At 44.6% G+C, this 24465-nt stretch overlaps 1 protein-coding gene across 4 annotated transcripts in view; it reads right to left on the reverse strand.

Annotated features, from left to right (window-relative positions):
* The window catches only part of LOC122926933 (nicotinamide N-methyltransferase-like), a 117188-nt gene that overhangs the window by 85464 nt on the left and 7259 nt on the right, over positions 1-24465 (reverse strand). The gene's annotated exons all lie outside the window — the stretch shown is intronic.

Raw genomic sequence — 24465 nt, forward strand, 5'->3', positions numbered from 1 at the left:
TGCCTGATCCGGCAGGCAGTTCCGGCGACGGAACTGCTTGCCGTATCTCTCTGCCGCAAGTGTAAAAGTAGCCTTATAAGCCCTTTTTTTCCCACACTTATGTACGCCAAAAAAATGCTTTAGAACATATAACTGCACTGCACAAGGGCTAATATGACATAGAAATATTCCCTAGTAATACACCCTGTTAATGGCTGTATCACACAGCACTTGCACCCCAATGAAAAGAACGGTTTGCTGGAATTACAAAGGTATCATCTATTTCAAACCTGAAAGCAGCAGTATAATGGCAATTTGGATCTTCAGTCAGTCCAGCAAGGTGTAATAGGATTCTTCCTATTACCCCGGCTGTACACTCCCCTACTGAACCCTGTTTTTGCTTCAATACTGTGGAATAATTCCTCCCTTTCTTTTTCCTACACTTCTAATGATCTTTCCCTGAACTTCTATTCAGCAAAATAAAAGTTTTAAAGTCTTTTCTACCACTGTCCCTAGCGCCTTCTGACGTCTCTTCTTGCACTAAGTACACTGGAAAATGGCTGAATCCAAGATGGCTGATTTATAGGGCTGTGACATCACAGGGCTGGCTGGCTGCTGATTGGCTGCATGCATGGCATTATGGGTGATCCCTCATTCCCAGAGATTTTTGCTCCATGTCCTTACAGGTGCAGCAGTCATTTTAGGAAAAAATTTGATTTGTTACCATGAAGCATGAGGATATTTGGATTCAGTGCGAATCAAATTTTTCCTGAAATTCTGACCGAAATCCACTTTGTCAACTTTGATTCGCTCATCTCTAAACATTTCCTTCCCTATAATCGGCTTCTTCACGCATAGTGTAACTGCACCATTACTCGACCATGGTTTTTTATTTATTGTGACAATAATCATGGCATGTTTTACACAGCTCGACAGGAGGATTATTGGGGATGAATGCAGTGTTTCACCCTCACTCAGGGCCGGTTTTAGACAGTGTGACCCTGGGCAAAATTGAAAGTGGGGCCCCAAATCCTGAAATATTGGACTTCCAGTTTGACAGAACTTTTTAGGCACGGACAGCGGTTGCAACCACAGCAGCTGAGTGTAGAATGCCACATTATCTCTCTTTAGCCTTTCCACTGTAAACTACTGATCCTGCAGCCTCTTTGGGTATGTTCACACAGAGTAAATTCTGTGCTTAAAAAAACCTAATGCAGAAATTATTTGGGGATGTGTTTTTTTTCTAATTTTATAAAACATTTTTTGATGCAGTTTTGGCGTGGATTTTTATTCCTTCCCATTTTCAATGGGAATTCTGGACATGGACCCCGTGTTATGAATGGCCAGGGCACTTCTGTTTTTCCATGGTGCAGTTTATAAAACCACAAAATGAAAAAAAAAGGGGCTGTCCCATCCGGGCCCCTGAAGTGAAGGGAGAGCACAGTGTGCATGCACAGTCATCCTCCATTGTGCTATGAGTGTTCTGATAATAGCTGATCACTGGCTCTCTTATTTTTTCAAAATTCCATGGCAGTGAATGGAGATAATGCTGCGCATGCACACTGTTATGGGGGACCTGTGGATAACACACTGTTATGGGGGCTAAATGATCGGGATAGAAACTACCACAGACTGAAAGTGACTGCTGCATTCATGACCCGATGATGATCTCTTGTCTGCAGTGGTGTCTGAATCAGTGTGTATATATACTCATAAGCACTTCCTACTTTGCACTTGCTATATATAGTTTAAATGTCAGTTCTTGTTCCTCTTGTTCCTCTGTCAATGGCATACATTTCATTGTATTGTACATTGTATTACATTGTAATGTACAGTGACAATAAAGGCATCTTATCTTATCCTGTGGATAACACACTGTTATGGGGACCTGTAGATGACACACTGTTATGGGGGATCTGTGGTCCTGTGGATGACACACTGTTATGGGGGGTCTATGGATGACACTGTTATGGGGGACCTGTGGATGACACACTGTTATGGGGGATCTGTGGATGACACACTGTTATGGGGGTCTATGGATGACACTGTTATGGGGTACCTGTGGATGACACTGTTATGGAGAATCTGTGGATGACACATTGTTATGGGGTACAAGTGGATGACACACTGTTATGGGGGATCTGTGGAGGACACTGTTAAGGGGTATCTGGCTGTGATACGGCAACATTGTTTGACATAGCTTTACAGATTCCTTTATTACCAGTCCTGGACTGCTCCCCCCAAGTACTGAAAAAAAAAAGACACTGCTAATTTGGACTAATCTATACTCCAACTGCCCGTCCCCTCCACCTAAACAATATCGTCTTCATTAGTTTAACTGGCGCCCTCTATGGCTCAGACAGCCATGTAATTGAACGCAGCACAGCCACGTCACAAGCACCACATGAGCATGCGATTTGGTTGTGCTCTGGAGTCACACAGAGCCCAAAGAAAACAAGGAGCTCACACAGAGGCACAGGGAGCTCACACAGTGGGGTGACACGAGGGGGCACAGGAAGCACACACAGCAGGCACATGGATCACACACAGAGGGGGCACAGGGAGCGCACACAGTGGGCACAGGGATCACACACAGAGGGGGCACAGGGAGCACACACAGAGGGGGCACAGGGAGCACACACAGAGGGGGCACAGGGAGCACACACACAGGGGTCACAGGGAGCACACACAGAGGGGGCACAAGGAGCACACACAGAGGGGTCACAGGGAGCACACACAGAGGGGTCACAGGGAGCACACACAGAGGGGGCACAGGGAGCACACACAGAGGGGGCACAGGGAGCACACACAGAGGGGGCACAGGGAGCACACACAGAGGGGGCACAGGGAGCACACACACAGAGGGGTCACAGGGAGCACACACAGAGGGGGCACAAGGAGCACACACAGAGGGGTCACAGGGAGCACACACAGAGGGGGCACAGGGAGCACACACAACGGGCACATTGAGAGCACACAGCGAGCTCACACAGCGGGCTCACACAGGGGGGCCACAGGAAGCACAGACAGTGGGCACAGGGATAATACACACGGAGCACACACAGTGGGCATAAGGAGCTCACACAGTGGGCACAGGGAGCTCACACAGTGGGCACAGGGAGCTCACACAGTGGGCACAGGGAGCTCACACAGTGGGCACAGGGAGCACACACAGTGGGCACAGGGAGCACACACAGTGGGCACAGGGAGCGCACAGGAGGGGGAACAGTGGAAACACAGAGCTGACAGTGGGAACTCACAGGTCAGTTACCATCAGTAGTTGAGGGCAGTGCAGGGTTGCTACAATGCGAGTGTGGCCCCGGCAGCCCTGCACCCCCTCCACAGACACATCTGCATGTTTCTTACTAGATGGACTTACCAGATGCTTTAATAGGAGGGTCTGACGTTTGGGTCTTGCAGCCTGGAATAAGTGCAGGCAAAGGGTAGGGACGGAGCTATGTTAGCTCTGCCCACACAGAGCATCCCGATGCCAGTCTGTGGTTGGGATACTTAAGTATCTAACAGCAGGGGGCCTCTTTTGGAAAGGGGGTCCTGGGCAATTGCCCTGGCCCCCCCCCCCCCCCCCCTAACGCTGGCCCTGCCCCCACTGAATGAGCAGTCCGAGAGAAACACTTCCTTCATGATAATCAGCTGCTCCTCGGCCTGTGTAAACCCACCATAATTCTTTAAACATGATTTTTTTTTCTTATCAGGTTGTAGGAAAGGTCACAGCCTTATCAAGATTGGTGTTGGTCCCTGCATATATAATATGCTGTTTGCATGTGAATTATAAAAAATAAAAAATCTATCTGACTGATTATTTCCAAACTAGATGAAATTAAGAAATGGTTGAATAGCGAGAACGATGCTTTTAATTGGCCTCCCTTTTTTAAAATTTGTGTGTGACCTTAAAAATAATGGATAAGTAATGCTTGATTGTAAACTAACAAAAGAGACCTCTGTGTACTAGCATCTTTCTCATTGTATGCTATATAAATATGGTGAAAAATGATATTGATAACCTATCCTGAAGATGTCATCAATATTGGAGTCCTGGAAATGCCCTATTAAGCTGATCATACTCATTCAATATTTGTTGGCTGAACATCTATCTATCCCGACTTCCTCCCAACTCTCCCATTAACAAACACATTCAGTTTGGCTGACTATGTATGGGTAACGGTATTTAAGAGAGGAGAAAGACACTGCCAGACATTGGTGGTGGCTTATCCCCTGGGAGAACAGGAGAAAGTTAACTAATTTCATCCTATACTTCTCTTCCGCCAACATTATTTGTTGCAAAGAGTTGGGAGCTCCCCGTGCACATTAGATTGCAGTCTGAACCTGCTGTTCTTGGTGGGTTTGTGCAACAAAATGTAGGGGGGTCTTAAAGGGATTTTCAGAGACTTTAATACTGATGACCTATCCTCTGGATATTTTTATCGCATGGTCGGAGGGTTATTTTCTCCTCATCGACACCTCTCCTTTTTTGGATCGTTTGCTCTGGTATGGACGTTACATTGATGACCTGCTGATGGTTTGGTCTGATGGTGTGGCGTCCATACCAGAGCTGGTTGTTTTTTTCAATTCTTGCTTAGATTCCATACAATTAGTTTTTCATTTTGATACCACAGAGATACAATTTTTGGATTTGTGTCTGGGGTTAATACATCCACCTACCGCAAAGAACTGGCCGGCAATACCACACTATTTGCACATTCATGTTATCCACCTCATACTATCCGAAACATCCCAAAGGGAGAACTGATTCGGGCCCGCCGAAATTGCTCTGACAATGACACTTATGATAGGGAAGTTTCCAATATAAAAAACTGATTATTATGCAGGGCATATACATCTAATAATATAGAGCGGGCAAAGAAAACCGTTTCTGATATGGACAGACACCTTTTAGTGTTTCCAAAGTCCCCTTCTGATAATAGATGTGCGATTTCTTCTACTTCAAAAAAACGAGCCACCTATTTTGTTACGCATTATAGTCAGGAATTTCCTGCGATTTGCAAAATCCTGAAAAAATATTTTCATGTCCTGAATTTTGATGGGCAGTGGTCTAAAATTATATCTGATGGCATGAGATTTGTTGCCAAGAGAGCTCCCACTCTGGGCAATTTAATTAGCCCAAGTTTTTTCTCAGAAGAAAAAAAAAAACGCACAACCGTCATGGTTTCACTTTAAGGGTAGCTTTAAGTGCGGACATAAAAAGTGTATTTGCTGCGAACATATTATTATTGACAAGGTTTTCAGGTCCACTACAAATAACAAAGTATATAACATGCATTCGTACATTAATTGTAACACTAAATATGTGGTGTACTCGATTACCTGTGAGATATGTTCTTTGCAATATGTAGGCTGCACAATAAATCCGCTGAAAAATAGGGTATGGAAACATAAATCAGACATACAGCATCATAAAAACCGCAATGTCTCAGCAGCCAGCCTACATTTTGCGGTTCTACATGCAGGGGATGTATCCAGCCTAAGAGTACAGGGTATAGAAAGAGTTTTTCTACCACCAAGAGGGGGAGATCATAGAAGAAAGCTTCTAAATAGAGAAGCCTTCTGGATCTTTCAACTTGGATCTCGCCAACCAGAGGGTTTAAATAAATGACATGACCTCATTTTACAGTATTGAATATGTCAACATGTTTGTTCTCTGTCTTTATATTAATCCGCTCCATTATCTGTGAACACATTACTCCATATGTTATTTTAATAATAGAGCCATACCATCGTTATTTTCTTTCCTTCTCCTCTTTTCTCTTCCTTTTGGCTTGTTGGTATTTTTAATTGAGGATATTGTAGGACCTCCCTCCGACACCTCCCCTCCCCAGGTGATATTCATCAATCTGTGGTCCGGCAAGTATTTATCGGAGGGAGCTCCCATTAAATTTTTGTGTTTGTCATGAAGAAGGACCCATATGCCTTAGAGGTCTGAAACGCGTCACTGTATACATCTGGTTATATGAAAATTTTTAAAACCGCTGGAATAAAGGAGTAAAACTTTTCACCCGAGCTGAACTATGTTTCTTGCTGGACTACATATATTTCCGCATCCAGGTGCGGTGTCCGTGCCCAAAGGGTGTCTTTCAACAGGTGAGAGCTGCCTTACACTTGTTTTATCCTCTGGATATGTCCTCAGTATCTGATCATTGGGATTGTGACACCCGGGACCCCCGCCGATCATCTGTTTGAGAAGGCAGTGGCGCTCGCAGACTGTGTGACGACACGTTTATTGGTCACACAGAATAGTTGCAGATCAGCCCCATTGAAGACAAGGGTGCTGAGCTGCCATACCAAGCACAGTTGCTGTAGAATGTATGGTGCTGTGCTTGGTGAGCATGGAGAACGCCTATCCAGAGTTGAGACAGGACTTAGAGAGGACCTTTCACCTGTAAAAACAATGTGAACTAAGTATGCTGACATGTAGAACGGCGCCTGAGGGTCTCACTGCACTTACTATTATCCCCGGGCGCTGCTCCGTTCTCCCGTTATGTGACGTCCTCCGGTATGTTCCCTCTGTAAGTTATAGTAGACGGAATCTGCCCTTGTCCTGTGGGCGTCTCCTTCTCCTAGGCTGCAGCGCTGGCCAATCGCAGCGCACAGCTCACAGCCTGGGAGAAAAAAAACGCTGCAGCCTAGGAGAAGGAGACGCCCACAGGACAAGGGCAGACACCGCCTACTATAACTTACAGAGCGAAGATAGCGGAGGGCATAACGGGAGAACGGACCGGCGCCCGGGGATAATAGTAAATGCAGTGAGATCCCCGGGCGCCGCTCTACATGTCAGCATACTTAGTTCACATTGTTTTTACAGGTGAAAGGTCCTCTTTAAGAGCTTGATCCTTCTCTTACTTCCCTACACAAAACTATGGGATTTTTCTGCAGCCACTGGGACTAGGAAGAGCACAGGGCAAATATTTTTACAAATTTCATTAAGAGAGAATGGCGCAACTAGCAAATGTCTAAATTAATGCTTGCATCCACCCGCAAAAAAAAAAGAAAAAAAAGGAGCTGTGAAGTCATGACCACTAGGGGTCTCAATTCCATCTAAATTGCTAAGAGGAAGTGTGTGTGTGTGTGTTGTGGGGGGGGATTGAAGTCAGAACTAGCTGAGATCATGAGCCTGATAAAAAAAAATATATATACTGCAAAACTGCTTCTAAACGACTTCTGAACATCATATGAGCCCCTTGTGTGTCTGTAAGCGCAACGTATCTCTCCTTATCTGTTCTGTGAACTCTGGAACTAGAAACAGTAAGGGAAAATATGTCACAATAGTACAGTGATGATAGAAGGGAGACGCTTTCTGCTTTTGAGTGAAATGCATCTAGCGGTGCATCTGAAACAGGGAATAATAAGGCTGAAAAAACTTTAGGGAATCCCAAACATGTTTGTTATGAATATACAAAGAACCACAGCCATTATGAAAACTTTTTTTTTGAAAACTTCGGTACGCTTTAAGTTCAATAGTAACTGTGTATTTCTACGCAGTGAGCTCCCCCTAACTGTGGCAGGCAGCGGGTTTTATCATTTATTAATTGAACAATAATTTAGAGCTGTATGCGAGATTTATCAAGTTATGCCAGTTTATTCAAAATGCACTAAAATGATGGTGCTGGTCACAATGGGCACTCAATTGATAAAGCTTCTGTTCCACAGTACAGTCGAAATCTCACAGGGAGGGGGCCTTTACTAAGTTTTGCCATCGGGCCCTATGATATACATATGATATTGATGGTTTGGTTTATTGGTGCCACTGATTATTTTTGTTAAGTTTTACACAGTAATTCGGAGTGGCGTAGCGGCAAGACGTGAGCACCTGGGCGTGCCGCGATATCTCCCACCTTCCCCCTCTTGTCTGGCTCATGTGTGTGGGCTCCCTTGCACCCGCTGCTCCCCGGCGCCCTCTTCTACCGCGGTCCCGGCTGGTGAGAGTCGGAGATGTTGGGGACTGTTCCCAGCCTGCCTTTGTGTGGGGAGTCCCATCTGCGTTGATGGATGTCCAGATGGCGCAGATGGTGTTGGTAACATGACGTACTCCTGAACCAGCGGTGGGGTTTGTGGCTGTCGAGTTCTCCTGCGCTATGTGGCCCCTATTGAGGCCCCTACTGGCCTGCCTGGAAAACGGAGCCTTCGTGGAGTGCCCACACGCTATGCTGAAGGTGGCTGGGTGCGTGTTGGGTGCCTTGTGGAAATACACATAGGCAATCCTCATGGACCAATGTGGACTTTTGTAAGTCTTTAGCTGACACTCTAGGATTCTTCTTCACCTCATTGAGCAGTCAGCGCTGTGCTCTTGCAGTCATCTTTACAGTACAGCCACTCCTAGGGAGAGTAGCAGCAGTGCTGAACTTTCTCCATTTATAGACAATTTGTCTTACTGTGGACTGATGAACAGCAAGGCTTTTGGAGATACTTTTATAACCCTTTCCAGCTTTATGCAAGTCAACAATTCTTAATCGTAGGTCTTCTGAGAGCTCTTTTGTGCGAGGCATCATTTGCAATTAGGCAATGCTTCTTGTGAAAAGCAAACTCAGAACTGGTGTGTGTTTGTTTTTTGTTTTTATAGGGCAGGGCAGCTGTAACCAACACGTCCAATCTCATCTCATTAATTGTACTCCAGTTGGCTGACACCTCACTCCAATTAGCTCTTGGAGATGTCAATAGTCTAGGGGTTCACATACTTTTTCCACCTGCACTGTGAATGTTTACATGGTGTGTTCAATAAAAACATGGTAATATTTAATTATTTGTGTGTTATTAGTTTAAGCAGACTGTGATTGTCTATTGTTGTGGCTTAGATGAAGATCAGATCATATTTTAAGACCAATTTGTGCAGAAATCCATATCATTCCAAAGGGTTCACATACTTTTTCTTGCAACTGTATATATTTGTTGGATTGTTATGTTATATAACTTGTAGGTACCCCGCAAGTTTTCCCTTTTTTTTTTTTTCTTCTTTTGCCTTTCCCTTCTGGATCCTTGCTGTCGGTTTATGTTTGTTTATACAATGCCAGCAAAGGTCCAGAATAGGAAGTCTTTGGGTGCAAGCGGACGTAGTCCAATTTAAAAAATGGATACATTTTAGAAGTCTCCACAATATAAGACTAGGACAAATCAGAAGGGTAATAGGGAGAATAAAGTTGACCCAACAGACTCACAAAATATAGAGGAAATTAATGATATAGCAATGGGTATTAGAAAGGTTCGGTGTAGAGCGAATGTCTGGGGTTTTAGTGGAGAGAGCCCACTGGACACCAAATAAGCAATTACCAGTAGGGAGCCCTCCAAGAGCAATTCTGGCTAAAATGACAAATGTCCGGGACAGGGATAATATCATGAAAAATAAGAGTTTTTCCTTCCTTAGAGTATAATGGAAGGCAAATAGAAATATATCCTGATTATTCAAAGGCGACACAGGCAAAACAACGTGAATTTAGAGAGGTTAAGGAAAGAATGGCGACAGCCAAGATTAAATATTCTTTGTTCTACCCTACCAAATTGAGAGTGATATATTAGGACCAAGCTCTTTTTTTTTTTTACTCAACCAGAGGAGGTGCGGGGGTGGTTGGATGGTAAGGAGATAGGTAAGTAATATCATATTTAATTTGAGCTGGGGAGGAGTGAGGAGGTGGGGGGGGGGGGCGAAGTGTAAGAGGTTGGTGAACCGTTTGGTTTGTCTGACCAGGTGGGGCTGGAGGGAGGGGGGGAGGGGCGGTGTTGGGATGGGGTGGGGTGGGGTGGGGTCTCGGTGGTCGCTTTCCCTCTTTCCCCACTCCCCTCCCCGCCCCTGCGGTGGGTTCTGAAGGTTGTATTGCTGTGTAGGAAAGCATATGAATAGAATCTTAACATGGAATATACGTGGAATGGCCGAGAGGACTAAGCAGGTGGTCATATTTGATGTAGTTGCGAGACATCTTCCTGCAATAGTATGAGAACATTAACTATATGAAAAGGAAATGGGCAAAATATGACTACCATGCTTGCTTCTCGGCGTATTCCTGGGGTGTTAGTGTTTATGTCCATGGATCTATCGATTACTCCGCAATTGCCCATAGAATTGATAAAGAAGGTAGATTTATCTTCCTGCACTGTTATTTAGATGGCAATGCCTGTATATTGGCATTTGTATATGTCCCTCCTCCCTTTTCCATGTGTATTATGTCCCACTTAGCGGATTTTATAGGATTTAGAGCATGCTGGCCAGTTTTGGTAACCGGTGACTTTAATGATGTCATGGACTTGGAGGAAGACAGATACTCTAAGGATCATCCCTATAAAGTAGGTAAGGACAAATCAACACCATTAAGAAGGGTCTCCCGGGAAATGGCATTGACATATCTGGCGATACCTACAGTACAGACCAAAAGTTTGGACACACCTTCTCATTCAAAGAGTTTTCTTTATTTTCATGACTATGAAAATTGTAGATTCACACTGAAGGCATCAAAACTATGAATTAACACATGTGGAATTAAATGCATAACAAAAAAGTGTGAAACAACTGAAAATATGTCATATTCTAGGTTCTTCAAAGTAGACACATTTTGCTTTGATTACTGCTTTGCACACTCTTGGCATTCTCTTGATGAGCTTCAAGAGGTAGTCACCTGAAATGGTTTTCACTTCATAGGTGTGCCCTGTCAGGTTTAATAAGTGGGATTTCTTGCCTTATAAATGGGGTTGGGACCATCATTTGCGTTGTGGAGAAGTCATGTGGCTACACAGCTGATAGTCCTACTGAATAGACTGTTAGAATTTGTATTATGGCAAGAAAAAAGCAGCTAAGTAAAGAAAAACGAGTGGCCATCATTACTTTAAGAAATTAAGGTCAGTCAGTCTGAAAAATTGGGAAAACTTTGAAAGTGTCCCCAAGTGCAGTCACAAAACCATCTAGCGCTACAAAGAAACTGGCTCACATGCGGACCGCCCCAGGAAAGGAAGACCAAAAGTCTCCTCTGCTGCGGAGGATAAGTTCATCCGAGTCACCAGCCTCAGAAATCGCAGGTTAACAGCTGCTCAGATTAGAGACCAGGTCAATGCCACACAGAGTTCTAGCAGCAGACACATCTCTAGAACAACTGCTAAGAGGAGACTGTGTGAATCAAGCCTTCATGGTAGAATATCTGCTAGGAAACCACTGCTAAGGACAGGCAACAAGCAGAAGAGACTTGTTTGGGCTAAAGAACACAAGGAATGGACATTAGACCAGTGGAAATCTGTGCTTTGGTCTGATGAGTCCAAATTTGAGATCTTTGGTTCCAACCACCGTGTCTTTGTGCGACGCAGAAAAGGTGAACGGATGGACTCTACATGCCTGGTTCCCACCGTGATATATAAGTTAAATCCACGGCACTCCAAAAGTTTTTTTCAAAATAAAGTTTCACATTTTAATTTTCAGTATACAGAATATCGTTCATGTACATCCAGTGCAATTCATAGTGCAATTCATTTATGAATAATAAGTATGTGCCATATCAGAAATTTCCCGGACGTTTCGGTCTGTACGACCTTCTTCAGCGGGCTCTGTAGGCAGGGTCAGGAGGCTGGCGCTGGACATCCAGCGCCAGCCTCCTGACCCTGCCTACAGAGCCCGCTGAAGAAGGTCGTACAGACCGAAACGTCCGGGAAATTTCTGATATGGCACATACTTATTATTCATAAATGAATTGCACTATGAATTGCACTGGATGTACATGAACGATATTCTGTATACTGAAAATTAAAATGTGAAACTTTATTTTGAAAAAAACTTTTGGAGTGCCGTGGATTTAACTTATATTGTCTAAACCACTCTCACAGGCACCCACACTGGATCAAAAGGTGTGCGGAGTACAAAATTATTTAATTAATGGTTCCCACCGTGAAGCATGGAGGAGGAGGTGTGATGGTGTGGGGGTGCTTTGCTGGTGACACTGTTGGGGATTTATTCAAAATTGAAGGCATACTGAACCAGCATGGCTACCACAGCATCTTGCAGCGCCATGCTATTCCATCCGGTTTGCGTTTAGTTGGACCATCATTTATTTTTCAACAGGCCAATGACCCCAAACATACCTCCAGGCTGTGTAAGGGCTATTTGACCATGAAGGAGAGTGATGGGGTGCTGCGCCAGATGACCTGGCCTCCACAGTCACCGGACCTGAACCCAATCGAGATGGTTTGGGGTGAGCTGGACCGCAGAGTGAAGGCAAAAGGGCCAACAAGTGCTAAGCATCTCTGGGAACTCCTTCAAGACTGTTGGAAGACCATTTCAGGTGACTACCTCTTGAAGCTCATCAAGAGAATGCCAAGAGTGTGCAAAGCAGTAATCAAAGCAAAAGGTGGCTACTTTGAAGAACCTAGAATATGACCTATTTTCAGTTGTTTCACACTTTTTTGTTATGTATATAATTCCACATGTGTTAATTCATAGTTTTGATGCCTTCAGTGTGAAATTACCATTTTCATAGTCATGAAAATAAAGAAAACTCTTTGAATGAGAAGGTGTGTCCAAACTTTTGGTCTGTACTGTATATGGGGAAAAAAATGCATTTTCTTGTTTTAGCCGGGCTAATACTGTCATGTCTAGAATAGACTTAGCTTTAGCTAATCCTGATCCTTTAGATTGTGTTACAAAAATGAAGTATGAAATACACACAATATCTGATCATTCCCCTATTCTTATAGGGAATGTTAAAAGGAAAACAAGGAGTTTCAGTTTCAGATTAAACCCTCATTGGATTAAGTAAATCAAAGATCAGGAAAGTATAATAAAGGCGATCCGGGAGTTTTGGCTATTGAATGTTCTGTCTGCACCCATGCATACAGTATGGGACTCCTTTAAAGCGTTCTTGCGCGGGGTATACATAGCCAAAATTAACAGGAAAAAGAGAGTATGCTGCTGTAAGGGGGGAATATTAATCACCAACATTTATGCAAATATCGATAATTAATATTCCTAAATAGGAGGAGCCACCTGGTGATGACTCCGCCTATTTATGCCTTTATATAAAAATAACACAATATCTTCGCTATGCCTTACACTGATCGCTACACTAGCTGCATGCGCCTTACTAACTCGCTACCGCTAACAAGTACACGCTACACAAAGGGTACAAATATAACGGTATTTATTTAACACACTAAGCACGCAATACACTAACAATACACAGCACTACACATATACAATACTCAAACTACGCTACACGTTCCCAATTCCACCCATAAACTAACTAGACAAATCACACATACAGGTATAACAACCCACCCGCCTAGCTCTATACTGTCCCTACGGGGTTACAAGACAATACACACATCAATGGCTCTGCAGGGGTTAATACTCGCAGGCCATGAAATATTGTTTGCAGAGCACCTGCATGCTCAACAGAGGCAGGCAGGACAGGGGAACAGGGCACGGACATCAGGGGGTGTAAAGTGTCCGGGGGGGGGGGGGGCCAGGGCAGAGATAATGCCTGGCAGGGAAAGGGTTAATCAGGGGTGAGCATGTACACAGGGAGCCAGGGGAATATGGATCCCAGGGGTGTGATACAGGGAAAGGGTTAATCAGGGGTGAGCATGTACACAGGGAGCCAGGGGAATATGGATCCCAGGGGTGTGATACAGGGAAAGGGTAAATCAGGGGTGGGTTAGGATAGTGGAATAGGGGGGGGTTAACCAGGGGTCAGGGAGTGGGGGGGTTCGTTTGGGTTACCTGGGGTTGGGGTAACCAGGGGATGCAGATACAGGGGTCAGGGGAAAGGGGAGCGATACTTAAGGTTTGCTCGTCTGTCCAGGGGACTTCAGCCGTAGGGGGAGGCGGCAGGGCTCTTCTTCCTGAGCGCCAGTTGCGCTCCTTAGACAGGGGTCCGCTCCTTTGCTGAGCGCAGGAGGCGCTCTTCTTGGCGATTTAGGTGTGGGGGGGTCCGGTCCTCTTCATCCGGAGGTGGAGGGGGCGGCAGGGGTCCGGCCAGGCTGAGCGCAGCCCTTTAGCGCAGGACGCGCTCTCCTTCCGAAGGGTGGTGGCGGCAGGGGTCCGGTCCTTCTCCTAAGCGCAAGATGCGCTCTCGTTACAGGTGGGGGCCCTCTCCTGAGCGCAGGATGCGCTCCTCTTCTCTCGTGGGGGCCCAGACCTTGACTAAACTACTGGAGTGCCGGGCCGCCGGATATTTAAACCCGGCCGCCCGCACTCCCGCGCTGCGCCGCCCACCAGGGGGCGCGCGCGCGCCCCCATCAGCCACGTGGGCCGGCGCAGTGATATGACGTCACTGCGCCGGCCCGCACATCGGGGACGCGCTGCAGACAGGCGGGAGATGCCTTTGATCTCCCGCCTGCTGCCCTTAGCATTCCGGACAGTGCGATTGTAATCGCACTGTCGGAATGCGCATAACAGGAGGAGGGGAAGCTTCTCCCCTTCTTCTATCATGCGTAATTATCTCCAGCGGCGCTGGAGATAATTACAACAAAGGGCTCAGATTCTGTTGAATCTGAGCTCTTTGTATCCATCAGGATGACCGGACCCTTGTCCAGTCATTCTGATGCAATTAGCCAGATTGCATCGGTCTGAATGCTTGGGGCACATTCAAACCAATGCACCTGGTTTCAGGTGTAGGAGGGGGGATACGTATAATATACATGAGTATGGATGATTGGGGCACATCCATACACATGTATATACATTATTAGGGACATAAGGGGGCACATATATTATAAGGGGGCACAGATATCACAAGCCCCTACATATAAGGGGGCACAAGCCCCTATAGGGCACAGATATACTATAAGGGGGCACAAGCCCCTACATATCATAAGGGGGCACAAGCCCCTACATACATTATCAGGGGGCACGGCTCCCAGGGGACACATATTTCCCACAGGGGCCAACATGAGCCCCTGGGGATCACCATGGGCAGACGTGCGCAGATGCTGGGCACATCTGCGCACATCGTCCCATGATACTATGTCTAGTGTATGCACATATATACCATACATGCCCGCACGTGTTTGCGGGCATGCATGGATATATATGCATACGTCTCAACCGTTCCTAAACAGCTGCAAAAGAACTTGCTCTTGAATTACTTAACAATAATATCACTGTACAATCATATCTCGAGGAAGCTAGATTAGAATATAAAAATTATTTATACGAAAAAGCACAACATAAGGTTTTCTTTACAGGAGCTAAATACTTTTCGCAAGCAGGGAAATCAGGAAACCTCTGTCACTTCTGATCCAAAACCAAAAAAATAAAAAAAAAACAGAATAAAAAATATTTAAAAAAAGAAGTATTACAATATCTTATATACTAACAATAAAAACCAAAAGTTTTTGGAGAACATCAACCTCCCTAAATTAAAAGAGCAGGAGTGCAAGATACTAAACCGACCTATAGAATTAAAAGGAAGTATTCGGGGCCCTTGGGACTATTCAGGGAAACTCCTCCCCAGGGACTGATAGGCTCCTGTTTCAAATGTATCGCCAATATGGGGATGTACTCCTGCCAATGCTATTGCAGGTCTTAAATAATACCTATCAGACAGGTCAGTTACCCGTATCTCTATCCGAGGCAGTAATTACGCTTATTCTAAAATAGGGTATGGATGAGAGAGAGAGAGAGAGAGAGAGAGAGAGAGAGAGATCGGTGCTTATCACTCGATCTCCCTCTTAAATACAGACTATAAAATCTGCGCAAAAATATTTGCTAACAGACCAAAGGGGGTAATTGATAGGTTAATTCAGCCAGACCAGACCGGATTTATACCCAAGAGATTGGTACAATCTAGCATACACAGAGCCTTCTTAAACATCCAGGTCGATCGGGGTGGGGGGGGGGGGGGCGGGTCCCTCTTGATCCTGTCATTAGATGCTGAGAAGGTGTTTAAAAGGGTGGAGTGGGAATATCTCTGGAAAGTAATGTATAGGATGAATATGGGTAAATATTTTATTAAATGGATCCAGATCTTATATAATCACCCCAAAGCCAGAATCAACATCAATGGGGTATAGACGGAACAAGTGGAGCTGCATAGAGGAGCAAGACAGGGATGTCCTCTTTCACCCTTACTGTTTGCCTTATTCATAGAACCATTAGCTGCTAAAATTAGGTTGGATGATGGGATTTCTGGCTTTGGTATGAATGGGACCTCTGATAAGATAAGTATGTAAGCAGATGACATTCTTGTCTTATTGGAGAACCCAACATCGCAGCTGCCTTTTCTTATGGAGCTAATAAATAAGTACAGTGATATCTCGGAATATAAAGTCAACTGGGCAAAATCAGTATTGTTACCATTGGACCAGAAAAATCCACTTAACCCCCTAGGAATCTATGGACTATTTGGGTATAAAGCTAAGTGCAAGTATATTAGATTTTGCGAGATTGAATGTTACTCCTCTGATGTCCAGATGTAAAAGTAAAATTGGTGTTTGGCAGAAGCTATCTATGGCACAAGCGGACAGAACTGCATTAATAAAAATGATTTTGCTTCCCCAGATTCTGTATATTTTGGCGTCATGTCCAGTCTGGATAGAGGAATATTTCTTCAACCATTTGGAACGACTGCTGAATGACTTAATCTGGGGAAGAAAAAGGGTAAATCGTAAGCAAAAATATGTCTGGTTAGCGGAAGAGGACAGAGGGTTATCGGTTCCTTTTTTTCCAGGGATATTACTTGGCTGCTCAAGTTCAGTGGATAAAGTCAGGGGGAAACAATATAAAATAATTTTGGGAATGGGGCTTTAATGGCCAAAATATTGTATATTTAGTTTATTGGAGACAGGATTTATTAAAGGTAAAAAATGCCCAACCTGTCGAATGGTGGATTTGTCTTGGGGAAAGAGAAATTCCCAATTTTTTTTTTAGAACACTTAAAATTTTTCACCTTTGTGGGGTAACAGCAACATTGCAGAATTCCATATTCCAAATCAATCACAGATTTTAAATATTGGGTAAATCACGGCATCATTTATACTTCACAATTAGTTAAAAACGGGACTAATAAGAACACTAAAATAATTATGCCCCAGAATTAGTATAGACTAAATGAGTCAATATCGGTATTATTAATTAAAACACGCTTTTGAAGCTACAGTACACAAAATAGGGATTCTTTTATCACAATAAATCACAAATTTACTGATTTCTGTAATAAACACAAGACAACAAGGGTGACCATTTCTCAGGTGTACAGGATAATAAGGAAGGGATTGGGGAGAACACTAAAGTTTAACAGTGAAGAAAAATGGGCAAAGGATATAGGATTTAACACAATTGAATGGGGCAATAGATATAGAAATATAAAAAAAGACAACAATATCCAGTAATTTTAGGATTATTTATTTTAACATTATATTTGACTCCAATATTATTAAGTAAGAGCTACAAAGAACGCAAACCAAAATGCTGGAGGTGTCAAGAGCCCGCTGATTTTATCCATATGATATGGTCCTGTCCGAGTATGCAATCGTACTGGCGAGGGGTCTATAGCTCCCTAAGTGCAGAATCCCTATTATCCCTCCCATATAAGCCGGAAGTGGCTGTCCTAGGATGTTCTACATCATCAATTAGGGAAAACGGGAAAAAAAAAAGGATCTGGACAAGAGATTTAATGGTGGCAAAAGTCACTAAAGTCACTAGCATTAGGGAATGGAAAAACCTTCTGGCAAGGACCGAGAGATATGAGGAATACGCTGCAGGCTCTGTATGATTGCCTTTGCCGTTGGGTGAGTGGGGGGAGAGATTGGTCACCCCAATGGCAATGACCACCGAAATAACCACCTTGGGGGGGGGGGGAAATAGGGGTGATAAGTTTGGATTGACAGTGGGAGAACGAGTCTAATGTAATATGGAAGAGAGTGGGAAGATTTGCGAATGTCTTAATATGACTATAAACTATGTATTGGATTCTTATTCCATTAACTGTATAATGTGATATAGAATGTATTATGTCTGCCATGTCGGCAGAACCTGTACTGATGCATTTAGACTCGGCACTGTCAAATTCTCTTTTTGTCATTTTGTGTTATAAAATTGAATAAACAAATTTAAATAAAATAAAAAAATGTACACAGTAAATGCATTTTTGAACAGAATTCAATCTTGTGTTTCCATTTTCTGACTACCCCATTTTTTTTTATTTTTTGGTCGATTGTCTTAGGTAGGGTCTCATTGTTTGCGGGATGAGATGACGGTTTGATTGGTACCATTTTAGGGTACATACACCTTTTTGATCGCTTGGTATTACACTTTTTGTAAGAGAAGATGACCCAAAAATGGCTGCTTTGGCACTGTTTTATTCTTTTAGTTTTTTTCTGCATTCACCTGACAGGGTGGATCATGTGATATTTTTATAGAGCTGGTCGATATGGATGAGGCAATACCTAATACTTGTCTTTTTTTTCCTATTTTTTCCTATTTTTTTTTATTACTTAATTATGGGAAAAGAACGCTTTTTTTTTTACTTGAAACTTATTTTTTTTATTATGCAAAACTTTATTTTATTTTTTTTCCCCCCACTTTTGGGGGTCTGATCCCCTGTACAATGAATTACAATACATCTGTATTGTAATGCATTGGCTGTAAGTGTATTACCAGTGTAATACACTCACAGCCTTCTTGCCTGTGAGATCCAGGGGACTGGATCCACACAGGCTAAAGCTTATTGCACACGAACGTGTGCGCTCTGTGGCCTTATTGCGGACCGCATTTGCGGCTCTGCAATACACGGGCACCGTTCCGTGTGCATTCCGCATCACGGATGCGGACCCATTCACTTCAATGGGTCGGCAAATCCGGAGATGCGGAATGGTGTGGAATGGAAGCACGGAACGAAACCCTACGGAAGCACTACGGAGTGCTTTCGTGGGGTTTCGTCCCGTACTTCCATTCCGCAAAAAGATAGAACATGTCCTACGTTTTTGCGGAATGGCCAGATCGCAGACCCATTAATATACTCCATATGCATTCCATTTCCGTATTTCCGTTCAAAGATAGAACATGTCCTATTATTGTCACCATAACGGACAAGGATAGTAATGTTCTATTAGGGGCCAGATGTTCTGTTCCGCAAAAAACTGAATGCACACGGATGTCATCCGTATTTTTTGCGGACCGCAAAACAATGAAAAAGCCATACGGTCGTGTGCAATAGGCCTAACAAGGGAAGGCAGCCACAATTCCTAAGGAAGGCATCGGGCTGCCGTCCCAGCCATCAGGTCCCCGTCACAGCAGCACGGGGACACGGTGGGGACAATGGAGGGAGCTCCCTCCCTCCACCCTCCCCACATGACGCGATCAGCGCTGACTGCGGCATAGTGAGGGTTAATGCGCCGGCATCTGTGTTTTCACTGATGCCGGCGTATACAGCAGGGGTCCGGCTAACGGGAACAGCCGTTCCCCTGCAGCTCCTGATCAGACGAACGCAGCTCCGGTAGCTGGTTGGGAAGTCACTTCCCGCAGCACCGTACTATTACGGCGCTGGTAGGAAAGGGGTTAAATATTTATTTCATATTTTTTCTGGTGATGGGATTCTATTTTCATGCTATTTTGATTTTTGTATTTTTCGTTTGTTTTCTTACCTGGCTAAATGTAAATAAGGCTATTTTCACATACCTGTATATTGCTATTTTTTTTTATAGCTCCAATAAAGTGCAACAAAAATACCTGTTTACAATTTGTCCCATTCTGTTAAAAGGGGTTGCTCCATGAAAAATATTCTAGTTTTCAAACCAACAACTGGATCTGAATATTTTGGAATTGCGTGTAATTAAAAATTTAGCATAACCACTGGGTTATTCAATAAAATTTATCTGTATAGCGCCACCTGTTTGTTTTTTTCTTATTTCTTTGTCCTGCTCACTGAGAAGGCCGCACATGCTCATTTTTAATCCTTCAACTGCCTCCTTAGCTGTGATAGGTAGAGCACAGACACGCCCCCTAAGCTGTGATAGGTAGAGCACAGACACGCCCCCTGAGCTGCAGCAGAAAAGACACTCCCCTTGAGCTTTCAGCTTGATATAAATCTAGCAGAGCAGTGATTGGGGAGATCTCTGGATCCATGTGAGGTGCAGGGCTGGTTTTAGCTTTGTTAGAAAGAGCTTGTCAAGTGCCATATGATGTCCGATTTTTTACATTAATCATGGGATAACCGCTATAAGGTCACTGATTTCCCCTGAAGCTATGGCCTACATATTAGCCTCAGGCACAGAAGTAAAACCCAACAGCTGCTGCAGCTATCGAGCACCCAGCGACAACGTGATCACTGGGACAGTAGCAAGAAGCATCATGGCCGTTTCCTGATCTTTATACACGGTGCACATTGAGCACCATACAGTATATACAGCAATTGGGAAAACAGAACTGCCTTTCCTATGGAGAGTCCAGCTGACAACTCCTACAGCTGTGTGGTCTTCATGCGGCTGCAGAATCTGCAAGGTTGTTCAGGTTACACGCGGACAGATATTTTAGGCTGTGGTTATAGGTACGATTACAATGTATAATTTTTCTATTTTTATCTACGGGAATTGTATGTATTACAAGTAGTGTTGAGCAAACCCGAACCGCAAAGTTCGGGTCCGTAACAAACTTAGTGATTTCGGGTACACGGACCCGAACCCAAACTTTTCCGCAAAAGTTCGGGTTCGAGTTCGGTGTTCGTGCAGTTAATAAAGCTTGTTAAAAGGCTGCAGTGCAGCTAATCAACAAGCTTTTAAGCTGTGGGCACTTAGAAGCCATCACAGCCATGCCTACTAATGGCATGGCTGCGATTGGCCGCTGCATCATGTGACCCAGGCTCTATAAAATATGGATCACGTGTAGCATTAGCACCGAGTATTCCAGGGGCAGGAAGCAGGGGAGTGAGGGACAGTGTTAGGAATCTCACCTGGCTATTTATTCTGTGGGTGACCTATAGTGATTTTTTTGTGGGTGCAATACACCAGCTTTCCACTTCTGACACTAAAATATAATAGTTCACCAAAAATATATATACACACATATAATATAAATTCAATCTTTATTATTTAAAAATAAAAATTCTATATATATTCTAGCAAAAGTACATACAGTGGTAGCAGTGCAGGACAGTGCTGCGACAAGTATAAGTCCACCATCCCCCAACAACTATAACTCCTATGGTTAGTTTTGCACAGTCAGAAAGCAGAATATAAACCACAATCTTAGTACAGATATTGTGTAATAAAACACATATAAAAATAGATAGCTCGTATATCTCATACATACGCGGTATAATAATCTCATATCCTGACCTCATGTCACATACCATACCCATTTACTGCCATTAAATATTAACTTAGCGTGGAGTCTCCGAAAGGCACACTCCAAATACATGCAGAAATCACACAATGTTTTGGGGACATTTGGTGATCCTCACTACTTTTCAAAGTGGTTTAAGGGCTAAAAGTGAGCTTAGACTGGATAATGGCTCATTTACCCTCTAATATTTACATGACCCTTGGACCCTTTCTAGTTGATGAAGGCCAGGAAGGGCCGAAACACATCCTACTTGTCTTATTTCTGAAGAATGAAAATCTTTGAAGAATCTGAAACACGCTGCTGGGAGTCTCTCCATATTCTGCATCTGAACAGACGCCATGTTCGCACGAACTCCTAACGTGGCCCCACCTGCACCCACGGTCCCACTGAGGCCCCCCATAACCCTCCACACTGGCAACGGGGATACTTCCAACTCCCCCTGTCCCCGAACTCGCTACTAACTGTGATAAATCATCATCTCATCTGGCTGCCTGGGTGCTGTGACCCCATCAGTCGCAGAGCCTGACTCCCGCTGCACGGTCCTCTGCGCTGACCCTGAAGATCCAGGAAAAGAGAATTCCAGAAGCTGTCCCCGGCTGGGATCAAGCCAGGGACGTTGATTCCGGCATCCACATTCAGGATTTCAGAGGAGGGGAAGTCATCTTCTTGCTGCTGTGCTGGAGTTAGGGGCCTGCTTCTCCCTGACACATGGCTTGCAGCAGCCCCGTTCGGGATGCCATGTTGACCATGCTGAGGGGCCGCCTTGCTGCCCAGTCCCAGAGGTAGGCCCACCGTGCCTGCTGCAGACCCTACGCTGCTCCCCGCTGCCACCTGAGGAGACCTACCGCGGCCACCATGTGAGCTCGGCCTACTAGTAGAATTCCTTCCACGCCTGTGCATGCGGGAGGGGTCCCAAGAAGGGCTCCTGATCCGCTGCTGAGCCCGGGGAGAATTGCCCTGGGCTGAGGCGCACGGGAGGGCCCGCGCAGCCGGAGTGACAGCCGATGCCTCAGCCACCCCCGCAACATCTCCTGCACCCACCCGGTGCCCCAGACTGCTGCCGCTGACCTCAGCTCCCCGATGACTGCCACAAGCTGCTCCATTAGGACTGGGTAAGCTGAAGTTTTACCTAAAATGGCACCTCTTCTTCACCCTGCCTGCTTATTTAACCCCCTAATTCCCACCCCCCTAGAATTGATCTAACCAATCCCTAACCCCCGGGGTCTCCCTGAACCAACCCCCCCGTCATGTTAGCCTACCGTAAAGGCTCTGCCCCACCCTCCGGCCTCTTCTTTATATCTCTCAGAATCCATGCAGGGATCACATAAGGAATCAAAGTTAGACAGTTATAGTATTACATCAATAACAACCAACAGAATAAACACAATGCGCAAACATTAGGCAATTTAACTTGTGACAGCATGGCTACCTGATCAGAGTATAGATGCGAACATCGATCTAAGGTAAATCACGGATTGCAGAAATTGGCCCATTTTTATGTTAATTTTGCCCATGAGTATGCCATTAACCCTTGCTACCCCGGGCCAATTTTCACCTTTCTGTCCAGGCCATTTTTTGCAAATCTGACATGTCTCACTATATGTGGTAATAACTTTGGAAAGCTTTTACTTATCCAAGCCATTCTGCCCCATCAGCCCCTCAATGCCATGTCCCCCAGTGCTATCAGCCCCTCCATGCCCCCCCTGTAATACTTACCTTTCCTGGCAGGGTGGGCGGCTGGCCAATATGGAGTCCACCGGAGAAGGACTGCAGAGTCTTCTTTTTCCCAACACTCACTGGGACCTGACGTCACACAGCATCAGGCAGTGCACGCTGACGATGTGTGCACGCCAGGCCCAGGACAGTGCAGCACGGTGCCGACGGGAGGCCACGGAGCGGTGGGTGATAGCGGCTTCACTTCACTCATGCTCTGTGGTAACATGATCAAAACGAATCCTTGATGAAGGAAAACTGCATCAAGGATTTTTTTGTGTCGATTACATCGAGCAATCATTGCAGCCCTAGCTGCAGCCTTTCAACAAGCTTTATTCAGCATCCGAACCCGAACATGGAGTGTTCAGGTCTGGGTTCAGGTGTCCGGGACATTGGAAATGTCACTACTAGGAGCTGGCACTTTACTGTAGTCTCTGCTCAGTCTGTAGTGGTGACACAGATGTGACAGAGGAGCAGACTTCTGCTTCCCGCTGGAATACAGCAGAGAAGAACAGCATCAGAGTGGCAGTATAGCTCTTATATTGCAATGTTTGCAGCAACCTTGGAGAGCTACTGCTCATTCCCTTGGGAGGTTGTGCTTTTTAGTGGTTCTGGCAACCCCCCACCATACACATTTCAACTTGAATACACCAGAAATTTTAATTACATTGGAATAATGCCACAGACTTCTTCCAGTTGTGATAGTGATTGCAATACTCTTCAAAGGACTCCGCCTTTTCTTATGCAGAGTTTTGATGCCTTTTGGACAGAATACCTTAACAGGGTATGGATAGAGGTCAACCGGGCAATGGTGAGGTTCACAGGTATGGCAGGAGTGAGGCATAGTAGCAGGTGTGAGGGATTTCTGGAGGTAGGACAGGGGATCCCCTCGGGATTGAGATAGACCAACAAAAAGCCTCATTCACATGTCCGTTTTTTGGTCAGTGACTGTGAGCCAAAACCAGGATTGGAGCCTCCACAGACATAAGGTATAGGAGAAAGCTCTGCCCTTGTTCTGTGTTTAGAGCCGCACCTGGTTTTTCTCACAGTCACTGATGGAAATCACTGACCGAACACTGACTATGTGAATGAGGAGTAACGTGGTTGAACTAATATGTGAAACACACGAATTGAAAAACAAAATGGCTGAATTGCCTTTTTTTGGTCATGTTGCCTTCATACATACCCTAGTATGGTATCATTAAAAACCACAGAGTGCCCCACAATAAAGAGCCCCTACACAGCTATTACCAATATCTGAATATGGCAACGCATCAAAGTTTTAAAACATAATTAAAAAAGATACAAAGATTTGGTATTGCTGTAATCATACTGACCTGCAAAAGGAAGTTACAATTAATGTTGAGCGAAGGAAGCATTCTAAGTGAAATTTGGTCCAAATTTTAGGAAAAATTTAATTCTAAACAAAGCAGAATTTTCTTGTGCTTTATTGTAAGGAATTATTTTCCCTAAAATAGAGAGTGGAGTGGTCATCA

The sequence above is a fragment of the Bufo gargarizans genome, chromosome 2 (genome assembly GCF_014858855.1).
Source record: "Bufo gargarizans isolate SCDJY-AF-19 chromosome 2, ASM1485885v1, whole genome shotgun sequence".
NCBI classification, from domain to species: Eukaryota; Metazoa; Chordata; class Amphibia; order Anura; family Bufonidae; genus Bufo; species Bufo gargarizans.